The sequence below is a fragment of the Anomaloglossus baeobatrachus genome, chromosome 12 (assembly GCF_048569485.1).
Source record: "Anomaloglossus baeobatrachus isolate aAnoBae1 chromosome 12, aAnoBae1.hap1, whole genome shotgun sequence".
In the NCBI taxonomy this organism is placed as follows: domain Eukaryota; kingdom Metazoa; phylum Chordata; class Amphibia; order Anura; family Aromobatidae; genus Anomaloglossus; species Anomaloglossus baeobatrachus.
In genome coordinates, this window is record NC_134364.1 from 106,655,966 (window position 1) to 106,680,791 (window position 24,826).

The window sequence follows — 24,826 nt, forward strand, 5'->3', positions numbered from 1 at the left end:
CACTGCTTTTGTCTCTGTGACCATTAACAGAGACCATACCACACACCCTCCGAGTAAGGGAGGAATTGCTTTATTTCCTAACTATATGCCTCTGTGAGTTTAACAGAGGTATTGCACTCTGCACTTGTGCTACTACTATTTACAGCGGCACACTTATATACTCTTCCTCACTCATTAACATATCCCTTTTACGTTAATGCTAAATACGGTAGTCGCTGTGACTTTAACAGTACACGCCATGATTGGCTCTAGTGTCACTGAGACGTATCAGTGTCAGTACTGCTTTCGAGGTACAAGATACCCCTTATCCTCTGCCATAGTCTGCAGCAGAGACTTTGCACGGTGGACCCTGACTGTCTGATATCCCTTTGGTTTTTATAATCAGAAAGCCCCCGTAACAACTTCAGAGACCTAGAGTAGCCAGCAATGACTCTGTATTGAAATCCCATTGGACAACTGTGGAGAGATCTTAAAATTTATTTTAGGAGAAGGCCTCATTTAAGGATGAGACCTGGAGAACTTTGTGTGGCGCCCCTGAGAATCCAGTCACCACAGAGTATTGCACCTTATTTAAGGAGTGATATTCGCCTCAGGTAAGGAGGGGGTTAATCACCGGTGTTCCATATTCACACTTTACATATAGCTTAGGAGCCTTCTCAAGGGGGGATGGCTCAGGGTAGATAGGGGGTTGACATCACGATGTATGGAACTTCCCTGGTCACTATAGCCAGCCACCTGGGGGGTGGGTTCCACTTGGGGTAAAAGTAGGAGCAACACACACATTCTAGTCAGTTGACCTTGGACACCAGTTCTGGGACACAACACCATCACCACTTTCATCTCTTCTCTTCACAGGGCCTGGGGCTTGGAGCGAAGTACTCAGCCCAGGTTCCTCATGGCTGGAAGGAAAACTTTGAAAAAGGACTTTCTTCATTCAAACACCCTTGACTGTTTCTCACTTATCCGAGGTTAACAGGGCACATCACAGCGGGTGACCAGTACTACCCGGGTGAGCGGCACAAAGAGTGAGTAAAGACACCTGGAACCGCAGCATCTGACTCGGATTCTTATTACCGGCGCTGCCGCCCCACGTCTCAGCGCCAAAGGCCTTCGCCATCACTACTCCAATCATCATCCATACCGGGGCTCGCTTTGCCTGTGGAGAGCGATACCATCTTCGGCTGCTATTACCATCCGCCCCGGAGGACAGCAACAGAAGCGGCGGCTAATCCCTGGCCACGTACCACAGGTGGCGTCATGACAATCATCCTCCCTCCTTATTGGTGTACACCTCGGGGCACGAAGCCGGGAAGGCCACCGTGACATCCCAGACCACCACCCCAGCCCGGTGATGAGTAAAGCAGGTACGAGACACGTGCCTGACTGCCCCCTGGGTGCTACATTTACAAAAGAAGAGTGGTTCAAAATTCCAGTCGGGAGGTTGAGTGAGTTTCAGCTACGGGCTCTCTAAATATTGAGTGAAGGCAATCAGCTGGTCCTCTAAAATTTAGTAGTAAGAGCCAGCTGCTGGTCCTCTAAAAATTCATTGAGGCCAGCCTGCTCTCTCGGTACTATCAGTATGTGCTGCATGATAACTCTATTGTAATGGTGGAGGAGGAGGACAAGAAAAAAAAAAAAAACATGAACAATATGCCTTTTTTGGGTTTGACGGGATGCATGGGAATATACCAGAAAAAAAAAATTGAATTGGCTTTATGTTGTGCTGCTCTTATCTGCTGGCTCATCAAATCCAGTCAGGCAAATCCAAGCCTTGCTCATGTTAGCATTTTCAATTAACAAGCGGATACACCTATTAGTTATTATGCCCTTGGGTGCATTAAAAACCTATGGAATCCCCTTAAGCATGGAGGGAGCTGTGGATGTGGCCTACAAGACTCTGATTTGGATCATGTCTGTGGCAAGTTATATTAGAAGTGAGGGTTGCATGATAACTCTGTGATTATGGTGGAAGAGGAGAAGAAGAAAAATAAGAAACCATGCACCATATAACCTTTTTGGGGTTTGAAGGGGTGCGTGGTAATACACCAGGAAATAAATATTGAATTATCTTTATGTTGCACTAATGTCATCCACTGCATTTGAGTAGTCTGTGCCAATCTAAGCTTTGTTCATTTTGAGAACAGTTAGCCTGTCACCTTTTTCGTTTGGCAGACAGATACACATATTAATTATTATGCCCCTAGTGACACTAAAAACCCATGGAATCAACTTAAGCAGAGTGGGATCAGTGACTGTGGCCTTGCGTTAATGCTTTAAAAAAAGTAAATGAAGATACATTCATACAATCAGAGAAAGGCCCAAATGCACCTATTCTGTGAAATAAGTGATCATCGGACTTGTTGTGTTCTTTCCTGCTGAATGTGTTGGATAACTTTTCAAAATACGGTTCATTAAATTAATTTGCAAAGATCTCCAAGAAGATAAAAAGAAAAGTTTGAAAACCCTTGCTTCAATCTATTTGAAGCTTTGAGGTTGCCTGATGCCCTGAGCAAGAACCAGAAGAACTGCTGCCCACTTTAGCTGGAGCAAAATTAGAGTCAGATGTCTGAAGGTCCTTATTGTGCCACTTATACTCTGAGTGGTGGCCTCCGGGACTCCTTGTTTTTGGCCAAAGAAGTCCCAGTCCTATATGTAAATTTTTTTTGAGTTTTTACATGTGTTCCAGGATGCATTGGCATGCCTCCTAATTTTTGGCAGGGCCTGCACTTAGTGCATATGCTTTAACAGTTTGGAAGTCCCACTCTTTCCAAATGGTGAAAAATAGTATTCATAAGCCATGCTCTATGTGTATTACAGGGTGTATTGCAATCCTTCCTACCAACTTTTCATAGGCCTTGCATTTGGTGCATAGACTTCACCAGTGTAGGAGTTCCATTCCTTACAAATGCAAGAAAATATTCTGAAATCTCATGCACGCGATTCCAGGTTTTTCTTGGCTAAAATGGAAGAATGCTGAATTTTTATGGAAGAAGCAGTATGTCAATACTGTCAGCATTTTTGCAGTTTTTTTCATCATTGAAAGCAATGATAAAGCGCAAAAACGCAGCAAAAATGCTATGTGAGAACATAGCCAAAGGAGTGAAGTCCTTATGCATGACAGGAAGTTTCCAAACATTTTTTTCCTGTGAAATTTATGTTAGTGTTGGATTTCCACATTTTATTGTCAGCCCATTAACCCTACAATGCATATCGGGGTTTTTTTATGCCCCGGTGCTTACTTTCTTGCTGTTATCTGCAAAATTACTTTAGTTAGAATTTTGAAACTCTAGGTACTCCTCAAGTATGTCGTTGTTGCTAAAATCCAGTTGTTCATATAACTTTTTTGATAGGCATCTTAGTGTAACAATGCTTTTTTGGGGAAAGCAACATCTGAATGGAACGGGGGCCTTTTAAGTCCCTGCTATTTTTATCATGTACTCGGCAGTGTTTGTGTCTCAAGGTACTTTATTTGTAGTCATTGTTGCTGGTGGAGGGGCCAAGGGGTGGATCATGCAATGTGAAAATGTCATATGACTTTGGGAGGGAGTATTAAGGCCATGACATCATCTCAGGTTCTTCTGAACACAGTAATGAGCTGTGTAGAGAGCACTGAGGGCTGTTGCAAAGAAGTTGATGCACCTGTACAGAAAAATTTAGGGTCTGAGATTGTGAAAACACTTTCTGTACCAATATACAATTCAGGTAGAAACATTACCATGGACAATTATTTTACCAATGTTGCACTGGTCGATTTTCTGCTTGAAAAAGCTGTTACACTTGTTGATACTATCAAGCCAAACGGACGGGAAATTCCCCAAACAATGAAACACAATCCACAGAGAACACTTTATGATAATGTTTTTGGTTTCAACAACAAAGCCACACTGGTATTTTACAAATCAAAGAAGGATAAATACTTTATATTACTCAGTACCAGGCATCATGATTGCAGTATTGACAGCAATGACAGCAATTTGAAACCAGAAATCATCCTGCATTACAATAAAACTAAAGAAGGTGTAGACAAAATGGATGAAATGGTGGGAGAATATTCATGCGAGAGGCAAACAAGACGTTGGTCTGTAGTAATTTTTACAAATATGCTTGATATAGCAGCCCTGAATTCATTCATTATTTACACAGAAATTCATCCACAATTCCAGGCAAGGAGGAAGGACAGGAGACACCTATTCTTGAAGGACCTTTGCCATGAACTTGTAATGCCTCACATGATAGAGCGAAGCAACATGATATGCTTGCCAAAGCAAACTAAAGAAGCAATCAAATGGTGTGGCGTACAGTTTCAGGGTATTCCATGGCCAGAAGAAAGAAAATGAAAGTGTTGTTTCATTTGTCCAAAAAACTTAGAGATGAAGACTATGCGATATTGTACCACTTGTGGGGAAGATCTCTGTAAAGAACATTCTTCAGAAAAGTGAATAACAAGTGAAAATTATTTAGAAGACCAATAAAATTGAAAAGAAAAAGTTAGAAAAGAAATGTATCTGCAGCTAGTTTACTCTAGATTTATATACCTTTGTGTGTTTTTCATATCTTTGTTTGAAATTTGGAAAAAAAACATGTTTTTTCTGCATAACATTATAATTAAAATGTGGTGCATTATTCGTATCTTATTTTGCAATTTTGAAATAAACTTGTAAAAGTTATTTATGAGAGTTTCTTCATGTAATTTGCACGGGGGCTTAAAAGGTCCCCGTTACGTAAAGGTGTAGATTTGTGAAATCATGCATGGTAGGGCTAAAGTGGTGTAATACTTTGACAACCTTGTTTCAAGCAGTGACCAGGGAGTCAGAGGTCTGTCCAAGCGTTTTCCCCCTGTGTTTCTCATTTGATTTCAGCTCTGTTTCCATTCATTACACCGACTTTCCTGCCCCCTCCCAGACCTCCTGTGAGGGTCTCCTGGAAAAATAATCGAATTTAATAATAATAGAAACTTCCATTATGCTTGTTTCTCAACAGCATTAGAAATTGCTCGATTTGAGCAATGAGCACCTAAGAATTTTAGTGTTTATTAGGGATGAGCGAATGTATTCGCCACTATTCGATATCCGATGGATAACAGGCTATTCGTGCTATTCAGTATCTGACGAATAAAACAACATCCGCGCCGATACTTTCATTTTCATTGAGATAGAGAGAAAGAGTGCTGTTTCTGTCTTTTCCCATCCATTCAGCCTTTCCCTCAGTCACGACAGCTCACCGTTAGGTCCAACGTGAAATTATTCAAGTTTCCCATACACTTACATTGAACTTTGAATAGTTACAAATAGTCGAATAGTGGCGACCTATTCGTTGGATATACGGGTAGTCGAATATTTTGGTATTCAATCATCCCTAGTGCTTATCCATCACTAATTCTCATACAATGCAGATATTTAGATATTTTTCATACGTAAGGTGTTACAATAACATTGTATTAAAAAGTCTTGGCTCAGGTTGTGAAGTCTCAAGTGAAAAATCCTCCCCTAAGGATTAATTATTGTAACTCACTTTTCAGTTGAAATCATTATAAATAGCGCGGATCATTGTATTATTTGATCTTGACTTTATACATTCACGAAATACGAGAAGATAATGTGTTGGCACCAAACAGTGTTCACCATATATCACTATGGGGAATAAATCAGAGGTAAATTCAAGAAATGATTGTATCATATTTTTGTAGCACATCATTTGTATGTTTTTGGCATAAATTTAGCGATAGAGTTTACTCTTTGCTAATTTAAGATTTGAAAGATTTGTAAGTATTTTTCGCATTCTTTAGTTACTTTACTTTGTTGAAACTTTGCGTGAAGAATTCACGGTGAAAATCCATCCCGGCAGATCCAGAGATATAAAATATAATGGAGTGATCACAGGAGCAGAAATGTTTCTAGATCTCGTGTAAGTTATCCACACTCATCAACATTTCTGTTTACAGGACTTCGTAGATGATTGTGTTCAACTATTTCATATTTCAGTCAAATTTGGATTTTTTTTATTCTCAAAGGAGTGATACTGTCAGGCACCCCCAAAAATACAGGAATATTGAAAACCAATACCACCTTCTTTCTGGGGAGCAGGTTTCAGCATTTTCATAGTTGACTGATGTATGTGGCTCTTGATTAGTCGTCAATGCTGATGACTGATTAAGACTTAGGGGCACTTTGCACACTGCGACATCGCAGGTGCGATGTCGGTGGGGTCAAATTGAAAATGACGCACTTCCGGCATCGCATGCGACATCGCAGTGTGTAAAGGCTGGATGATACGATTAACGAGCGCAAAAGCGTCGTAATCGTATCATCGGTGCAGCGTCGGCGTAATCCATGATTACGCTGACGCGACGGTCCGATGTTGTTCCTCGCTCCTGCGGCAGCACACATCGCTGTGTGTGAAGTCGCAGGAGCGAGGAACGTCTCCTACCGGCCTCACTGCGGCTTCCGTAGGATATGCGGAAGGAAGGAGGTGGGCAGGATGTTTACATCCTGCTCATCTCCGCCCCTCCGCTCTGATTGGCCGCCTGCCGTGTGACGTCGCAGTGACGCCGCACGACCCGCCCCCTTAACAAGGAGGCGGGTCGCCGGCCACAGGGACGTCGCACGGCAGGTGAGTGTGTGTGTGAAGCTGGCATAGCGATAACTTTCGCTACGCCAGCTATCACCACATATCGCTGCTGCGACGGGGGCGGGCACTATCGCACTCGGCATCGCAGCATCGGGCTGCGATGTCGTAGTGTGCAAAGCCCGCCTTAGGCTGCTTTCACACCTCCGGTTTCTGCAATGCGGCACAATCCGGCACTTTGCAGGAAAATAGCAACCGGTTTTTTTTGCTGCCGGTTGCGTTTTTTCTGCATAGACTTTAATTAGTGCTGCATTGTGCCGCATGGGCTTCCGTTCGGTCCAGTTTTTGCCGCATGCGGCAGATTTAGCCGATGCGGCGGCCGGATGGAACGTTCCCTGGCACGTTTTTTCGTGCGGCAAAAAAACCCGCATCATGCCGCATTCGGCTGATGCGGCGCATTTTTCAATGCATGCCTATGGCGGCTGGATGCATTTCAAGGGTGTTGTAATCATCACCGGTAGGTGATTAAATTATCACTTGTGCAATACTAAGAAGATCCTAAAGACACACACTGTTTTTGGCTTTTCAATATTGGGGTTGGAAAACTGTCCAAGAGTATATTTTTATTACATAGACCTCAACTATTTAGTCCATTGTTTACTTTATGCCAATTATGTGAGGTCTATGATCTTCTACAGAGGCAAACACTGGCTTTTTTTCTCATGTTTCCTGCACATATAATGCCAAATTATTAAGGTGGCTCCCTTTGCAAAAAAAATACTGTGCCCGATGGGGACATTATATGGCAAAATACCGAGTTAATACTATGGACAGAGTGTCATACAGTGCAGATCATTTTCTATATAAAGTGTTGTAATAACATTATTAGCTCCTCTATTAAAAAGTCTTGGCTCAGGTTGTGAAGTCTCAGGTGACATTTTTTTTCCCTAAGGATTAATTATTGTGACTTCTTTTCAATTGAAATCCTTATAAATAGCGCGGATCATTGTATTATTTGATCTTAGACTTTATACATTCATGAAATACGAGAAGATAATGTGCTGTCACCAAGCAGTGTTCCCCATATTTCACTATAGGGAATAAATCGGAGGTAAATAGAAGAAATAATTGTAGCATATTTTTGCAGCATGTGATGTGTAGGATTTGGCATGAATTTAGCCATGGATTTTGTTTTTTGGAATTTAAAGATTTGAAGGTGTTAAAAAATTGTAAGTATTTCTCACATTCTCTGGTCATAATTGACACAGATTTGCACACAAGGCTCTACTTGAAGAAATGAACATACAACGGGGGATATGTTATGATCCGGAACCATGGAAGACCACCACAAATCATTGGCAAAAGGTGACAAGAGCATTGGCAACTAATCTGGCCGCCATCCCCTTACTAACCATAGTTCAACAACTAGAAGTAGCCGAGGGGTGAACTAACATCCTGTGCACCGCGAACCCAGCCGGAGAACTAACTATCCTAAAGGTAGGAAAGATGAATAACTCTCTGCCTCAGAAAATAGACAAGAATAGCAAGCCCCCCACATTCAAAGACTGCGGTGATATAAGAAAAAACACAATACACAGGTAGATGACAGGATTAGCAAAAGGTGAGGCCCCCGCTGACTAAAATAGGAAAGGACAGGAAAGGGACTGATAGTGGCAAGAGAAATACCCTGCAAAATACCAACTTCCTGATAGTACAAAAAGGCCCTCAGATCGCACGATCTGAACTCCGTCCTATACCAGGTGCCCTTGTCATACCAATGAACAGAAAACAAGAATCATAACAAAGTCAACAAGCCACAAACACATGGACCCAAAGGAGCTATACTCCACACAGAACTGCAGGGAGTTCCTCAACAATCCACTAAGGGGGAAAATCCCAGCAAGCAAATAAACTGAAACCAACCACAGCAAATGACAAACCCTTATAAACAAGAAAACCAGACAATAAATAAAGAGCAAGCACTTATCTGGGGAAGATGTGGTATAGAGCAGGATTAAGCAGGCTGGACATACAAAGAACAACTGACATCCGGCAACAGCCTGCAATCAGACCAGGATTTAAATAAGCAGAGAGTTAGCAAAGGAAATACCCACTGCACAACACACCTGGTCCAAGTCCAAACCATTCCTGGCCACCAGAGGGAGCCTCCCAGCAGCCAAAACATAACTAACATTCACAACAGTGATATAATTATTGAAAAGTCACCAATTTTCTAATTAAATATATTTCTAAATTTGCTATTACCATGAATTTCTCACCAAATGTCAGTAACAACCAATCCAATCTACACAGGCAAAGAAATCAAACTATAGGTATCCATACATTTAGAAATTTGTAATAGTGAGAAATGACACAGGAAAAAGTAGTTACTAAAAGTTATTTAATTCTTTTTACAAAAGCCTTTGTAGGTGATGATAACTTCAAGACATCTTTTATATGTAGAAACTAGTTGCATGCATTGCTCAGGTGGGATTTTGTTCCATTTTTCCACACAAACACCCTTCAAATAATGAAAACCCCATGTGCTCCATCTATGAACTCTGAGCTTTAGTTCTTACCATAAATTTTCTAATGGATTCAAGTCTGGTAAAAGTGTACCAGAGATTGCTATACAGTGAAAGAAGTGCTGCTGAGGAGATTGCCAGCAAATTGTCATAAGTATAAAACTACTTTTGGAAGTGGCAATAATCTGCTTTTTCTAAGGCTTCTTTTGCTTGTCTTTTGCCTGTCATTGGTATTCACCAAGGAACGGACTGCTCCAGGGATCATTCAACAAGGCAAAAATCAAAGTCCCCCCTTTGATATAATGAATTTATAATTTATAATTGATATAATAATTAAGTACGCCGGCATCTGTGTTAACCTTTGTCCGGCTGAATAGGTACAATTGTAACTATTCGGTTTTAAAATTGCAATACATTTTTTTTTCCAAAAGCCGTAGAGGGCTGAAATTTTGTGACATCTCTGCAGTTTTGGTCCAGAATATATTGGCCAAATTTCAATAAAATATCTCCACCCCCTTCCGAGATAAGGGGTCGCTGTTAACGTTGTAAAATTATGAAGCCTTACAAAGGTTAAACAACATTGTGGGTTTTAAATGATTTAGTGACAAAATGTATAATTGGTGGAGGAAGGTTGAACTAGATGGACCTAGGTCTTTTTCCAACCTACGTAACTATGTAACTATGGGATTATGTTAGTACAGTCATTAACTCGAGATGATCAAACCTGAGGTTTAAGGTTTATGTTCGGAAACTGACTTCCAATAAAACAAAGTTCAGGTTTGCGTGAATAACAAGTGCAAATCACTCAAGCGAGCAGTGCTGTGCTTGGGTATGATTGATGCACAGTCCTGTGTGATCTGCATGCAATGTTTGAACGGCTCACATTTGGGGTAAAATCAGCAAGATCAGATGTAGTGTGATAGTGTTGATAGCGTTTGTAACAAATTTTGATATATTATTTTAATTTTATCAAAGTTTATGACTATTGTAAATTAAAAATTGCCACACCTTTATGTGATACAATATCAACTTCAAAAACTTCATTGTTATCAGCCTATCACTGGAACTTCATATATTTATCAAACAATTTCAGAGTTGAGACTATCCCTTATAAGGGAACCTGTCATCTGTTTCATGCTTCTTGAACCACAAGCAGCATGAATTAGTTACTGGCTGTGCGATTTCAGCATTAAAGTGTAAACATACCTGGAAAACCAACCGGCCACTATGTGCCTTGGTTGGCTATGTTGGCAATTTCCAAGCGTTTCAAAGTAAAACATTCTGCAATTTTACAGCGGGGCTCTGATCATTCTGAAAATATTTTAATGACAAATCTAAAAATATTGTAGATACTTTGAATTGTTTTAATAATCTTTTATTTTATAGGAATTTGTACTTTACAAACTCCATAACTTCAATAAAACGACGGTAACAGATTTCATACTTTTGGCATTTGCCGATTTACATCAACTACAGAATTTACTTTTTGTATTTGTTCTATTGGCATTTATATCCTGCGTTGTGGGGAACAGCGTCATCCTTGTCTTAATAAGATATGAGCGTTCACTTCATACACCAATGTATTTTTTTATTGGTATCTTTGCTCTTCTAGAAATATTATTTGTATCTGTCGTCATTCCTAAGCTTCTAGCTAATTTAATAGAAGCTTGTCTTAAGATATCGTTCATTGGATGTTTTGCCCAGTTGTATACATTTGGTTCTTTGGCGGTAGCAGAAAGTTATCTTCTAGTAGTTATGGCTTTTGATCGCGATTTAGCCATTAACAAACCCTTGCACTATTCCAGGATAATGAACAATTCTTTATGTATTGAACTTGCAGTCGCCCCTTGGGCTATTGGACTTATCATCATTTTCATACCTATAATAATAACCGCTGAGCTGGATTTTTGTGGACCCAATGAAATCAACCATTTTTACTGTGACTTTGCTCCAATACAAAATCTTTCGTGTTCTGATCCCATAGTCAGCAATCTGGCCACAAGTTCAGCGGGTACAATTGGAAGCACTCTTCCATTCCTGATCATTTTAGGATTTTATATCCACATCATTGCCCTTATCTCAAAAATTAAAAGCACAAGAGGCAAGCAGAAAGCCTTCTCCACCTGCTCATCCCACCTCACTGTAGCCTGCTTGTTCTTTGGCTCATCCACTATTGTGTATGTTAAACCCAAAGGCAATCAACATGACCGGTTCCTTGCTCTCATATATTCTGTTGTTATTCCATTCTTAAATCCATTTATTTATACTTTAAAGAACAAAGATGTCAAAGCAGCTCTAAAAAATTCAAAATTAGTAAGAGTCTTTGGTCATGTTAGGACTCGGACCTTCACCTAGACACTGTAGATTTTCGTAAATGAAAAAGGGGACAAAGAGGAAAGGGCAAATAAAGTAAAAAAAATTATAAAAACTTGAACTTTGATTCTTGCCACTGGATTAATTTTTCAACACAAAAATAACAACAAAAATCAACACAAAAAGTAAATTAACAAGTAGGGACTCAAGTACAATGTCATATAGTGACTATCTATGTTGTTTTTACATCAGTAATGTTAAAACAAGAAAGGAATTAGTGTCAATTTGCAAAAAAAGTTATACAATAAATCCATCTTTAAAAAGATTTAAAACGTTGATTCACAGAAACCCTCTTTGAGTAAGGCAGAGACCCCTGAATATAGTGAGTATGGCAGAAGTTCAGGGCAGGCGGCAACCATGATGAAATATACAAGTTTAAGGTAATAGTTAGACAAATGCTTAGCAAGTTATAGAACTATCAATATGTTTAAAGAACTTTTGCTATTTCAATTTCCGTGCAAATAAATTCACGTCCTTAACCCACTAAAACTCATCAAATCTTGTGGGTACATAGGACAGACCCAGACCAATGACCTCCCTTTCAACATCTGTTAGTTCATACGAGGTTAGATTGATAATATTATTGCTATCCCTTATATTTCTGCTGGTACTGAAATCACTTTCTCTGACTTTTGGATGTTTCCTTATTTGTAATGGGGTGGTCCTGCTCTGTTCCTCAAATTGTATGTGCTCCGAAAAGGTCCTCGCTCTAAAAAAGAGGTTGAGGAGGAAGATAAGGAGGAGGGATAAGATCCAGCTGTTGAGCGGTTCGGTCCACCTCTTCCCCATTTTTGTCTACTCTTTGTTCTCCTCTGATTAAATGGTTCAAAGGGAGTCTGAAACTTCCCAGAGTTTGTAGTTGCGAGGGAATTCCTTTCGTTATCCGATGCCTCTGCCTCAGAAGATGACACGTTTGTGTCCCCTTCTCTGAGTTGGTTAGTGAAGAATGGATAGGCTCTCTTCTCCCTAAAGTCCGCAAGATCCCTCAGAAATTGCTTTTGCTTACTATCCTTTAGATTTGATTGAAAATTTTCCACACTAAATTGTAAAGCCGATTCCTTGCTTGCAAATTCTGTATCTGCTTTCAACTTAAGTTCAGCTTCTGTTAGTTCTGCTAGTTTCTTAGTTGTTCAATCTAGTGTGATCTGTTCCTCTTCAAAAAGGAAATTCATAAAATGGATAGAGCTCTCTGTCAGCTCTTTTTCCCATTTGACTAAAACCTCATTTGATCTAGCCCTCTTAGCAGGGATAATGTTTAGTCTCAGCCCCTTAGGTACTATCCTGTTATTAATATAGTTTTGTAGGGACTGTACTTCCCACCATGATCTAAGGTTGTCCTTATAACACGCGGTAAGGTCTTGGAAAATCCCTCTAATATCAGTTTGAGTACTTTGTTCACTACTAGAATCATACTCAGAGAAGGCTTCCCGTGCTTCCAGAGCCCATTGATCCCTATTGATCGGTCCTGACAAAAAGCCTGCCATGGAATTAAACAAACTGTATTCTCACAGAAAATGATAAGTTGGAGAAACCAAACAGAAAATAAATCACAGAAAAGAAATTTACTCCTAAAATACAAATTTATTGAGGTACAAAGCTAAAAAGTAAGGAATAAAATAAAAAACAATCTCCCAAATGTGGAGAGAACGCCCACTATCCAAAAAGGAAGGGGGTATGGTGAAGAAAACCAGCTGGTTGAAAGTGAACCAGTGGGTGAATTATCGGGATAAGGATATCACAACACTGATTAACTTACAGTTAGGTCCAGAAATCTTTGGACAGTGACACAATTTTCGCGAGTTGGGCTCTGCATGCCACCACATTGGATTTGAAATGAAATCTCTACAACAGAATTCAAGTGCAGATTGTAACGTTTAATTTGAAGGTTTGAACAAAAATATCTGATAGAAATTGTAGGAATTGTACACATTTCCTTACAAACACTCCACATTTTAGGAGGTCAAAAGTAATTGGACAAATAAACCAAACCCAAACAAAATATTTTTATTTTCAATATTTTGTTGCGAATCCTTTGGAGGCAATCACTGCCTTAAGTCTGGAACCCATGTACATCACCAAACGCTGGGTTTCCTCCTTCTTAATGCTTTGCCAGGCCTTTACAGCCGCAGCCTTCAGGTCTTGCTTGTTTGTGGGTCTTTCCGTCTTAAGTCTGGATTTGAGCAAGTGAAATGCATGCTCAATTGGGATAAGATCTGGTGATTGACTTGGCCATTGCAGAATGTTCCACTTTTTTGCACTCATGAACTCCTGGGTAGCTTTGGCTGTATGCTTGGGGTCATTGTCCATCTGTACTATGAAGCGCCGTCCGATCAACTTTGAGGCATTTGGCTGAATCTGGGCTGAAAGTATATCCCGGTACACTTCAGAATTCATCCGGCTACTCTTGTCTGCTGTTATGTCATCAATAAACACAAGTGACCCAGTGCCATTGAAAGCCATGCATGCCCATGCCATCACGTTGCCTCTACCATGTTTTACAGAGGATGTGGTGTGCCTTGGATCATGTGCCGTTCCCTTTCTTCTCCAAACTTTTTTCTTCCCATCATTCTGGTACAGGTTGATCTTTGTCTCATCTGTCCATAGAATACTTTTCCAGAACTGAGCTGGCTTCATGAGGTGTTTTTCAGCAAATTTAACTCTGGCCTGTCTATTTTTGGAATTGATGAATGGTTTGCATCTAGATGTGAACCCTTTGTATTTACTTTCATGGAGTCTTCTCTTTACTGTTGACTTAGAGACAGATACACCTACTTCACTGAGAGTGTTCTGGACTTCAGTTGATGTTGTGAACGGGTTCTTCTTCACCAAAGAAAGTATGCGGCGATCATCCACCACTGTTGTCATCTGTGGACGCCCAGGCCTTTTTGAGTTCCCAAGCTCACCAATCAATTCCTTTTTTCTCAGAATGTACACGACTGTTGATTTTGCTACTCCAAGCATGTCTGCTATGTCTCTGATGGATTTTTTCTTTTTTTTCAGCCTCAGGATGTTCTGCTTCACCTCAATTCAGAGTTCCTTAGACCGCATGTTGTCTGGTCACAGCAACAACTTCCAAATGCAAAACCACACACCTGTAAACAACCCCAGACCTTTTAACTACTTCATTGATTACAGGTTAACGAGGGAGACGCCTTCAGAGTTAATTGCAGCCCTTAGAGTCCCTTGTCCAATTACTTTTGGTCCCTTGAAAAAGAGGAGGCTATGCATTACAGAGCTATGATTCCTAAACCCTTTCTTCGATTTGGATGTGAAAACTCTCATATTGCAGCTGGGAGTGTGCACTTTCAGCCCATATTATATATATAATTGTATTTCTGAACATGTTTTTGTAAACAGCTAAAATAACAAAACTTGTGTCACTGTCCAAATATTTCTGGACCTAACTGTATGCTAATGTCTTCATGACCAAATTAGACAAAAGTTACCAATACCAGACAATCACCTTCAAAAACATTCAACCAAGTTGATGTAACAATAGTCAGACATGGACAATCTTGTCACAGGTCAAACAGTCAGTCAGATCAGTCTGTAATGTGTAGAGATGAGTGATGTTCGAAGCAAACTGTTCGCCAATTTCAAATTCAAGTGGTTTTGGGCGGTGTTCGAGTCATTCGTCGAACTCGAATGATTTGTTTCACGTTCGACCGTTCGAGTTACCGTTCGATAACGGTTCGATCACCAAAAGCGTGGCTTTTCACAGCTTTTGCATGCATCCCCACTCCCCAGCACAATCCCTCTATCTTTCCTACTCACCGATCAGCTGCCCGGCTGTCACAAAGCTCCGGCAGCTTTTCTTCTTTTGAAAATGGCTGCCGCTCATTATTCAATCTGGTATTCCCTGCTTTCCCAGCCCACCGGCGTCCATGATTGCTTGCAGTCAGACATGCCCCCACGCTGAGTGACAACTGTCTCACTGCAACCAATCACATCCGCCTGCGGGTGGGTCTATATCGTGTAGTAAAATAAATAAATAAATAATTAAGAAAAAAAAAAAACCTGCGTTCCCCCCAATTTTGAATTTTGATATCAGCCAAGATAAGGCCACACGGTTGAAGGCTGGTATTGTCAGGATGGGGAGCACCACGTTATGGGGAGCCCACCACCCTAAAAATATCAGCCAGCAGCCGCCCGAAATTGGTGCATCCATTAGATGCGACAGTCCCGACACTCTACCCGGCTCATCCCGAATTGCCCTTGTGCGGTGGCAATCAGGGTAATAAGGAGTTAAATGGCAGCTTATAGCTGCCACTAAGTCCAAGGTTAATCATGGCAGGCGTCTCCCCAAAATACCTTCCATGATTAACCTGTAAGTGAAAGTAAATAAACACACACAATGAAAAATCCTTTATTTGGAATAAAAGACAAAAAAATCCCCTCATTTACCACTTTATTAATCCCCAAACACCTATCCAGATCCGAAGTAATCCACACGATGTTTTCAGCTCTGCTACATGAAGCTGTCAGGGAGTGCCGTAGAACATGACCGCTCTGTGTCAGCTCATCGCAGCAACTGAAGTGAGCCGCGCTGTCACCGGAGACTTCATTCAGGTTGTGTGTGTACGGGGATGATGATGAGTGCGGTAGTGCGGGGTTGTGTGCGGTAGTGTCGGGGTGTGTGCAGTGATGATGATGAGTGCGGTAGTGGCGGGGTGTGTGCAGTGATGATGATGGGGGCGGTAGTGTCGGGGTGTGTGCGGGGATGATGATGGGTGCGGTAGTGTCAGGGTGTGTGCGGTGATGATGATGATGAGTGTGATAGTGCCAGGGTGTGTGCGGGGATGATGATGAGTGCGGTAGTGCCAGGGTGTGTGCAGTGATGATGATGGGTGCGGTAGTGTTGGGGTATGTGCGGTAATTATGATGGGTGCGGTAGTGCCGGGGTGTGTGCGGTGATGATGATAAGTGCGGTAGTGCCTGCATGTGTGCGGTGATGATGATGAGTGCGTTAGTGCCAGGGTGTGTACGGGAATGACGATGGGGGTGGTGGGTGGTACTGCCTGGGTGTGTGCGGAGATGATGATGGGGTCGGTAGTGCCAGCGTGTCTCTCTCTTCTCCCTCTCTACTTTCTTCTCTCTCTTCTCTCTCTCCCTCTCTCTTTTCTCTCTCTCTCTAACTCCACTAACTCCTCTCTCTCCTCTCTCTCCCCTCTCTCATTTCTCTCTTCTCTCTCTTCTCTCTTTTCTCTCTTCTCTCTCTTCTCTCCACTCTTCTGTCTCTTCTCTCTCTCCTCTCTCTTCTGTCTCTTCTCTCCCTCCTCTCTCTTCTCTCCCTCCTCTCTCATCTCTCTCATCTCTCTCTTCTCTCTCCTCTCTCTCCTCTCTCTCTTCTCTCTCTCTCCTCTCTCTTCTCTCTCTCCTCTCCCTCTTCTTTCTCTCCTCTCCCTCCCCTTTCTCTCTTCTCTCTCTCTTCTCCCTCTCCTCTCTCTCTTCTCTCTCTTCTGTCTCTCTCTTCTTGCTCTCTTCTCTCTCTCTCTTACACCTGGTGATGATCAGCTGATTGCGGTCACCTGACGGAATCAGTTGAAACTATAAGTCGAGTGGTGAGGCCGGCTTTTTACCGCCCGGCCGGCTAAACTATCAGCAGATGCCATTAGACAGGAGTCTGCACAGAAGTGTGTAGTTTTTTTTTGGGGGGGGGATTGCACTGAAGCATCAACTGATTGTATTAAAGCTGTTTATACAATCAGCTGCTATGTCATGTGATTCAGGCCCTTGAACCTGAGACATCATCTGATCGCTTTGCCTTTCAGCAAACCGATCAGATGATATTGGATCCAGATTGGACATCGCGGGACCCTCGACCCAGGATTACTGCAGAGGGGGGTTCTTTAGTTCAATAAAGATGGAGTCACTAATTGTGTTGTGTTTTATTTATAATAAAAATATTTTTCTGTGTGTTTTTTTTTTATCTATACTAGAAATTCATGTTGGCCATGTCTAATATTGGCATGACATCATGAATTTCGGGCTTAGGGCCAGTTGATAATATACAGATAGCCCTAACCCCATTATTACCCAGCGAGCCACCCGTCACCAGTGCAGCTGGAAGAGTTGGATACAGCACCAGAAGATGGCGTTTCTATGAAAACGACATTTTCTGGGGCGGCTGCGGACTGCAATTCGCAGAAAGCTTGGGCACCCTGCGCTGCAGTTTCCAATCATTAGCTGCCTAATTGTACCTGGCTGGACACAAAAATTGGGCGAAGCCCACATCATTTTTTTTTTTAATTATTTCATGAAATTCATGAAATAATTAAAAAACAAATGACTTGGGCTTCGCCATATTTTTGTGTCCAGCCAGGTACAGCTAGGCAGCTGGGGATTGGAATCCACAGCATGGGTTGGCCTGAGCTTTCTGGGCTCCTCCGCTGTGAATTGCAGTCCGCAGCCACCCCAGAAAATGGTGCTTTCATAGAAGCGCCATCTTCTGGCGCTGTATCCAATTCTTCCAGTGGCCCTGATGCTGGGTGGCTCACTGGGTAATAAGGGGTTAATACTAGCTTTGTTTTACTAGCTATTATTAAGCCAGAGATTCTTAATGTCAGGGAAGTTTGACACGGCCATTAAGAATCTCCAATAAAGGATTAAAAAAGACACCACACAAAGAAAAAATACTTTAATAGAAATAAATACACAGACACATTTAGAGACTCCATGTTTATTACTCCCTCTCACCTTTCCACGATCCTGGTCTTCTGTTTTCTTTCTCCTTCAACCCATGCAGCTCTGCTACATCAGACAGCACTGCATGGGAGGAAGAACGCTGCTGCTCCCCGTGCAGTCTAATCACTCAGTGAGTGAGCAGAGGCTGCGAGTTGCTAAGTGGTGACGTCACTGCTGCCACCGTTGCAATAGTAACTTGACAGGTGGGTTACTATAGCAACGGTGATCTCCGATCACCTGATTTCCGGTGCCGCAATTCACCGGCTGTGGCATCCAGTCCCTGAATGTGGGCTGACTCTGTAAAGAGCACCGACATTCAGGAACGGGGAGCCAAGCATGTGCCCAAGCATCTCGCCGGTACACGGAGATGCTCGAACGAGCACCACGTACCGGAGAGATGCTCTGACCGGATTTAGCATGACGTCTAGCCATGTGACCAGTCTGTAGCCAATGAGATAATACACACATGACTGGTCACATGCTATTGCTATGACGTCACGGAAGGTCCTATCATCAGTGCTGGGTACCAAGAGGGCACAGTATGTGTATATTTATAATGTGTTTGTATGTGTTTGTGTTTGTCTGCCATTGTTTTCAATGGGGTTGAAAGGTATTCATCACCCCCTAGGAGGCTGAAAGATAATTAAATATGCGGTGAGCTGGTATCAAGACAGGGGCTAGACACCTCTACTCACGAAGCAAAGAGAGGTGGCTGCTATTGCTGCTGTCTTCCATAAACATCATCACACCTATATGGTATTGAAGAGCAGCTCTATTAACGTGAAAAATTATTGTAATTGCTAAAATAATATCAGACAGCCTATGGATTGTGTATTTTTTCCATTAAGCAAGACATTTAATTTTTGTACTCTTGAACTAATAATTTAAGGATCTACTGAAAATTACGGTGTACTGTGAAGAGGACAATGGTGTAACATAGTTGCTGTTAGAAGCACTTGTTAGAATCAGAGTATTTGATGAAGCAAGGGAATATGTCAAAGAGGCAGATGGATACCTGTTACGAGGGGGACCCGGGGAAGCGTGCCAAGATGGGAAATAGACTGCTTCCGCCGGTCAAGGTCCACTGTGCGGTGTAAGGGACCGCCGCTATGGTGGGTGAAGAGTGAGCAGGTTGCTGCTAGCGATCGTCTGGAATGTCACAGACGATCTATGTACACCGATCTGCCCTAACCCGTGAGGGTTGTATGGCACAGATCTCACGGCTCGGTGTACCTGTTGCACGGGGAAGCACAGAGGTGCCCATGCACGTGTGCCAGTGGAAGTCACGAGAATATGGCACGAGGGTAGCACAGAGGTGCCCACGCACGTGTGCTTTCAATAACCAGGTGAGTCCAATGGAGACTTGAGGAGCTCACCTGGGACAGGAACACGGCCTGTTGACGGGGGTACTGCCGGAGCAGCAAGGCAGGAACACGGCCTGCAAACGAGGTACTGCCGGAGCAGCAAGGGCCAAGCCCACAAGAGACAGTAATGCCTGAGCAGTGGCGTGGCAGCACGCTGCCAGACATCCAAACATAGAAGGACGGTCGCGCGCCGCCATGATGGCAGGGGGAGCTTTTAAGGAGGTGCAGCTCCACCCGAGGGCGGGCGCGAGGCGGAGATGACGGACTTGACCCAATCAGGGTCCACGACGTCCCAGCCTGGCCAGTCAGGATTCACCACGTCACCAGCCTTGTCATCAAGCCGTGTGACGTCAGTGAGCGAATCAGGACCCACCACGCATTGCACATGCTCACCCTCCTGCCTCTGGGAAATAGAGGCGGGATCCTTGGTCTCACAATGTGCAGAGATAACGGGAATCTCACTGCTTCCCTGAGCAGTAAACCTCTGCACATTGCGCAGCCTCGCAGACCTTCGGGGCCGCTGAGCAGGAGAGTCTGCGGCAGGCCAGGAATGGGAGACCGCTTCACTCCTTGTAACAGGAGAACCACTAGGTGTCACCCTTCTGCTGCCTCTCTGAGAAGGTATCTCCTGCACACTGCGCAGTCTGGCAGACCTTCGGCGCTGCTGAGCAGGAGTGCTCGTGGCAGGCAAGGAATGGGAGACTGCCTCAGTCCTTGCCTCAGGAGAGCCACGAGATGTAACATCACCCCCCCGTCTAGGCCCCCCCTGTCCGTGCTCGAAGGCCGCTATCAAACCCGGGGCGCGGATATGATCCTCCAACTCCCAGGATCTATGCTCCGGACCACGGCCGGCCCACTCCACGAGGTAGTACCTCTTGCCCTGTATGACTTTTGTCTCCACAAGTTTTGCCACCTCAGGGTCGTCGGACGGGGAGTCGGTTTGAGCCGGCAGGGACCCCGAGAATTTATTAAGTCGTACGGGTTTCAGGAGGGACACGTGAAAGGTGTTGGCTATAGCCCAGCGTGGAGGGAGCTGGAGTCGATATGCCACTGGGTTTACCTGCTGTAGTACTTTAAATGGACCCAGATACCTAGGGGCGAATTTGGCTGCCTGTACCCGTAGGTTAACATTCTTAGAGGACAGCCATACTAGGTCACCAGGGGCGAAGGATGGTGCAGGGCGGTGGCGAACATCAGCCGTTGTCACCATCCGGTCTTTAGCCCTTTTAAGAGCCTCTTGGGTGTCATCCCAGATCTCCCGGGCCTTGGTCGCCCAATCCTCCACTCTAGTATCGGGTGACGTAATGGGCATCGGAACCGGGATTCTGGGATGTTGTCCGTTATTGAGTAGGAACGGAGTCTGGCCAGAGGATTCATGGACCGAATTGTTAATGGCAAATTCGGCCCAAGGAAGGAGGTTAGCCCAGTTGTCGTGGTGCGCGGATATAAAATGGCGGAGGTAAGTTACCAAGGTCTGATTAGTCCTCTCCACTAGTCCATTGGTCTCGGGATGGTATGCGGAGGAGATGTTCAGCTCTATCTGCAGGAGCTTACAGAGCTCTCTCCAGAAGCGAGACGCGAACTGGGGACCCCGGTCGCTCACCACCTTGTCAGGCATGCCATGCAACCTAAATACATGCCGAATGAACAAGGTGGCAAGAGCACGTGACGTCGGGAGTCGTGGGAGAGGCATCAAGTGGACCATTTTAGAGAAGTGGTCCGTGATGACCCATACGACCCTGTGCCCTGCTGACTTGGGCAGATCTCCCAAGAAGTCCATCCCTACCACTTCCCAGGGACGATCCGGCACTGGCAGTGGGTGAAGAAGACCTGCCGGTCTCTGCCGGGACGGCTTATTCCGAGCACACGACATACAGGCTCCCACATATTCCTGTATGTCCTGGGGTAGTCTCGGCCACCAATAATGCCTGGTCACCAGGTCTCTGGTCCTTTTGACCCCGAAGTGACCCCCGACCTTGGAGGCATGGGCCCACGATAGCACCTCGTTCTGTAGTTCAGGGGGAACGAGGGTTTTGCCAGGTGGCACCTGGTCCAAAGAAGTGGGAGTGACCATCCTCAAGCTGTCCGGGGGTAGTATAAGACGAGGCTCCTCCTCGTCCTCCTCCAACACAACCATACAACGTGACAAGGCATCGGCCCGTACGTTCTTCTCACCGGCCAGGTGGCGGATAATAAAGCGGAACCGGGAGAAGAATAAAGACCAACGGGCCTGCCTTGGGTTCAGGCGTTGTGCTGTCTGGAGGTATGTGAGGTTTTTGTGGTCAGAAAAAACCTCAAATGGATGCTTCGCACCCTCCAGGAGATGCCGCCATTCCTGGAATGCTAGTTTCATCGCCAGTAACTCCCTATCCCCTATGGAGTAGTTCCTCTCGGCCGGAGAAAAGGTCTTGGAGAAAAAGAAACACGGATGTTTCCTTCCTCGTTCGTTTTTCTGGTACAGGACTGCACCTGCACCGACCGAAGAGGCGTCTACCTCCAGTAGGAAGGGTTTGGAGATGTCTGGACGATGAAGGATGGGAGCTCTGGAGAAGTGAGTTTTGAGAGTGTGAAATGCCTCTACCGTTTCCCGTGTCCATGCTTTGGGATTAGCGCCCTTGCGGGTAAGGGCAATGATGGGTGCTGCCACCGTCGAGAAGTTGGGAATGAACTGGCGATAATAATTGATAAACCCCAAGAATCGCTGGATCGCCTTCAGCGAGCGGGGCTCAGGCCAGTTCATCACTGTCTCCAACTTCCCCGGATCCATTGCTAACCCCTGACTGGACACTATGTACCCCAGGAACGGCAAGGATTCCTGTTCAAAAACGCACTTTTCCAGCTTAGCATATAATGAATGGGTGCGGAGCCTCTTAAGTACTCGGATGACATCCCTCCGATGGGTGGTAAGATCGGGGGAGAAGATAAGAATGTCATCCAGGTATGCAACCACGGAAAGATACAAATCCCGGAAAATGTCATTCACAAAGTCTTGAAATACGGCGGGGGCATTGCAGAGTCCGAAGGGCATTACTAGATACTTGTAGTGACCGTCCCTGGTGTTAAAGGCGGTCTTCCACTCATCGCCCTCTCGGACTCGCACTAGATTATACGCCCCGCGTAGATCCAGCTTTGTGAAGACCTTTGCCCCGCGGAATCGATCAAATAGCTCAGTAATGAGGGGCAAAGGGTATTTGTTCTTGATTGTGATTGCATTTAATCCCCTGTAATCGATACAGGGGCGCAGATCCCCTTCCTTCTTCTGCACAAAAAAGAACCCTGCACCAGCCGGTGAAATAGACTTGCGAATGAACCCCTTCGCCAGGCTGTCCTGAATATATTTGGACATAGCCTCCGTCTCTGGAGCAGAGAGTGGATACACTCTGCCCCTAGGGGGCTCGGAGCCTGGCTTCAGGTCTATTCGGCAATCATATGGCCGGTGGGGAGGAAGAGTATCTGCGGCCCTTTTGGAAAAGACATCCCTGTAGGCCTCATAAGGTGTCGGTAAACCCGGCCCCTCAGTATTCCCTGAGGACCCAACCGACCTAATGGTAGCGGGTGGTTCGGTAGTCACGAGGTGCTCTCTACAGGATCCTGCCCAGGATGAGATCTCCCCTGTTGCCCAGTTGAGTATAGGAGCATGCTGTCTCAACCAGGGAAGGCCCAGTAGGATCTCATCCGTCCCCCCTGGAAGCACCAGGAAGGACACCTGCTCATGGTGTCCCGGTGGTACATCCATCCTGAGAGGGATGGTGATCTGGGTGATAGGATCGAGTAGTATGGACCCGTCGACTACCCGGACCCTGAGTGGCTTGGGCAACAGAACCAGGGGAACTGAGTATCGGGTTGCCAGGGAGGTCGAGATGAAATTGCCTTCAGCGCCTGAGTCCAAGCAAGCCAGGGCAGAGAAGAGAGTAGTGCCGAACTGCAACTGGGCGCTGATAGTCAACCTAGAGGGAGAAGTAGTGTCTAGAGTCCCCCCTCTGATAGAAACTAGACGCTGTCTTTTCCCGACGGTTTGGGACATAGGGTAGCTATGTGCCCCCTCTGCCCACAGGAAAAGCAGATGACACAAGACCGAGAACCTGGGGCAGAGGAGACCACCTTGGACACCTCCATTGACTCCACGGAGTCGCCTACAGGACTGGCTGGGGGACCTGTCTGATGGAAGACGGGAGTCAGACGCTCTTTAGGCCGAGAAGACGTGGGTGCTGAAGAGACCTCGAGCCTTCGCTCCGCCTGGCGGATGTCTATGCGAGAGGCAACCTGAATCAAGGACTCTAAAGTGGCAGGCACCTCACGTGTGGCCAGTGCGTCTTTGACAAACCCTGCCAGGCCCTCCCAAAACACAGGGACAAGGACCTTATCCGGCCAGTCCAGCTCTGCGGCCAGTGTCCTAAAGTGTACAGCAAAGTCCCCGACTGAAGCAGACCCTTGCCGAAGTCGTAGGAGGCGCAGCGCGGAATCGTGGGTGACTTGAGGCCCGAGGAACACCATTCTCATGGCCCCAAGATAAGCTGCTAAGTTATTCACCACACGATCTCCGCGCTCCCACAACGGCGTGGACCACTTCAGCGCTCTCCCTGTGAGCAGGGACTGGACGAAGGCTACCTTCGCCTTCTCGGTAGCGTAAAGAGTCGCGGACAGCTCTAAGTAGGTGGTAACCTGGTTTATAAACCCACGGCACTCAGAGCTGTTGCCGCTAAAGCGCTCTGGAAGCGCAAGGCGAGGAGACCTTCCGCCCAATAGCACAGCCTGGGTAGCCGCCTGGGTGGCGACTGTCGTCAGAGTAGTCTTATCGGAGGAAGACTGCTCCACTGCTGCCAATCGTGACTCCAACTGCTGCACATAACGCAGCAACTGCTGCTGCTCTTCAGCCATAGCCAGACCTTTGGCGCGACCGTAATGTTACGAGGGGGACCCGGGGAAGCGTGCCAAGATGGGAAATGGACTGCTTCCGCCGGTCAAGGTCCACTGTGCGGTGTAAGTGACCGCCGCTATGGTGGGTGAAGAGTGAGCGGGTTGCTGCTAGCGATCGTCTGGAATGTCACAGACGATCTATGTACACCGATCTGCCCTAACCCGTGAGGGTTGTATGGCACAGATCTCACGGCTCGGTGTACCTGTTGCACGGGGAAGCACAGAGGTGCCCACGCACGTGTGCCAGTGGAAGTCACGAGAATATGGCACGAGGGTAGCACAGAGGTGCCCACGCACGTGTGCTTTCAATAACCAGGTGAGTCCAATGGAGACTTGAGGAGCTCACCTGGGACAGGAACACGGCCTGTTGACGGGGGTACTGCCGGAGCAGCAAGGCAG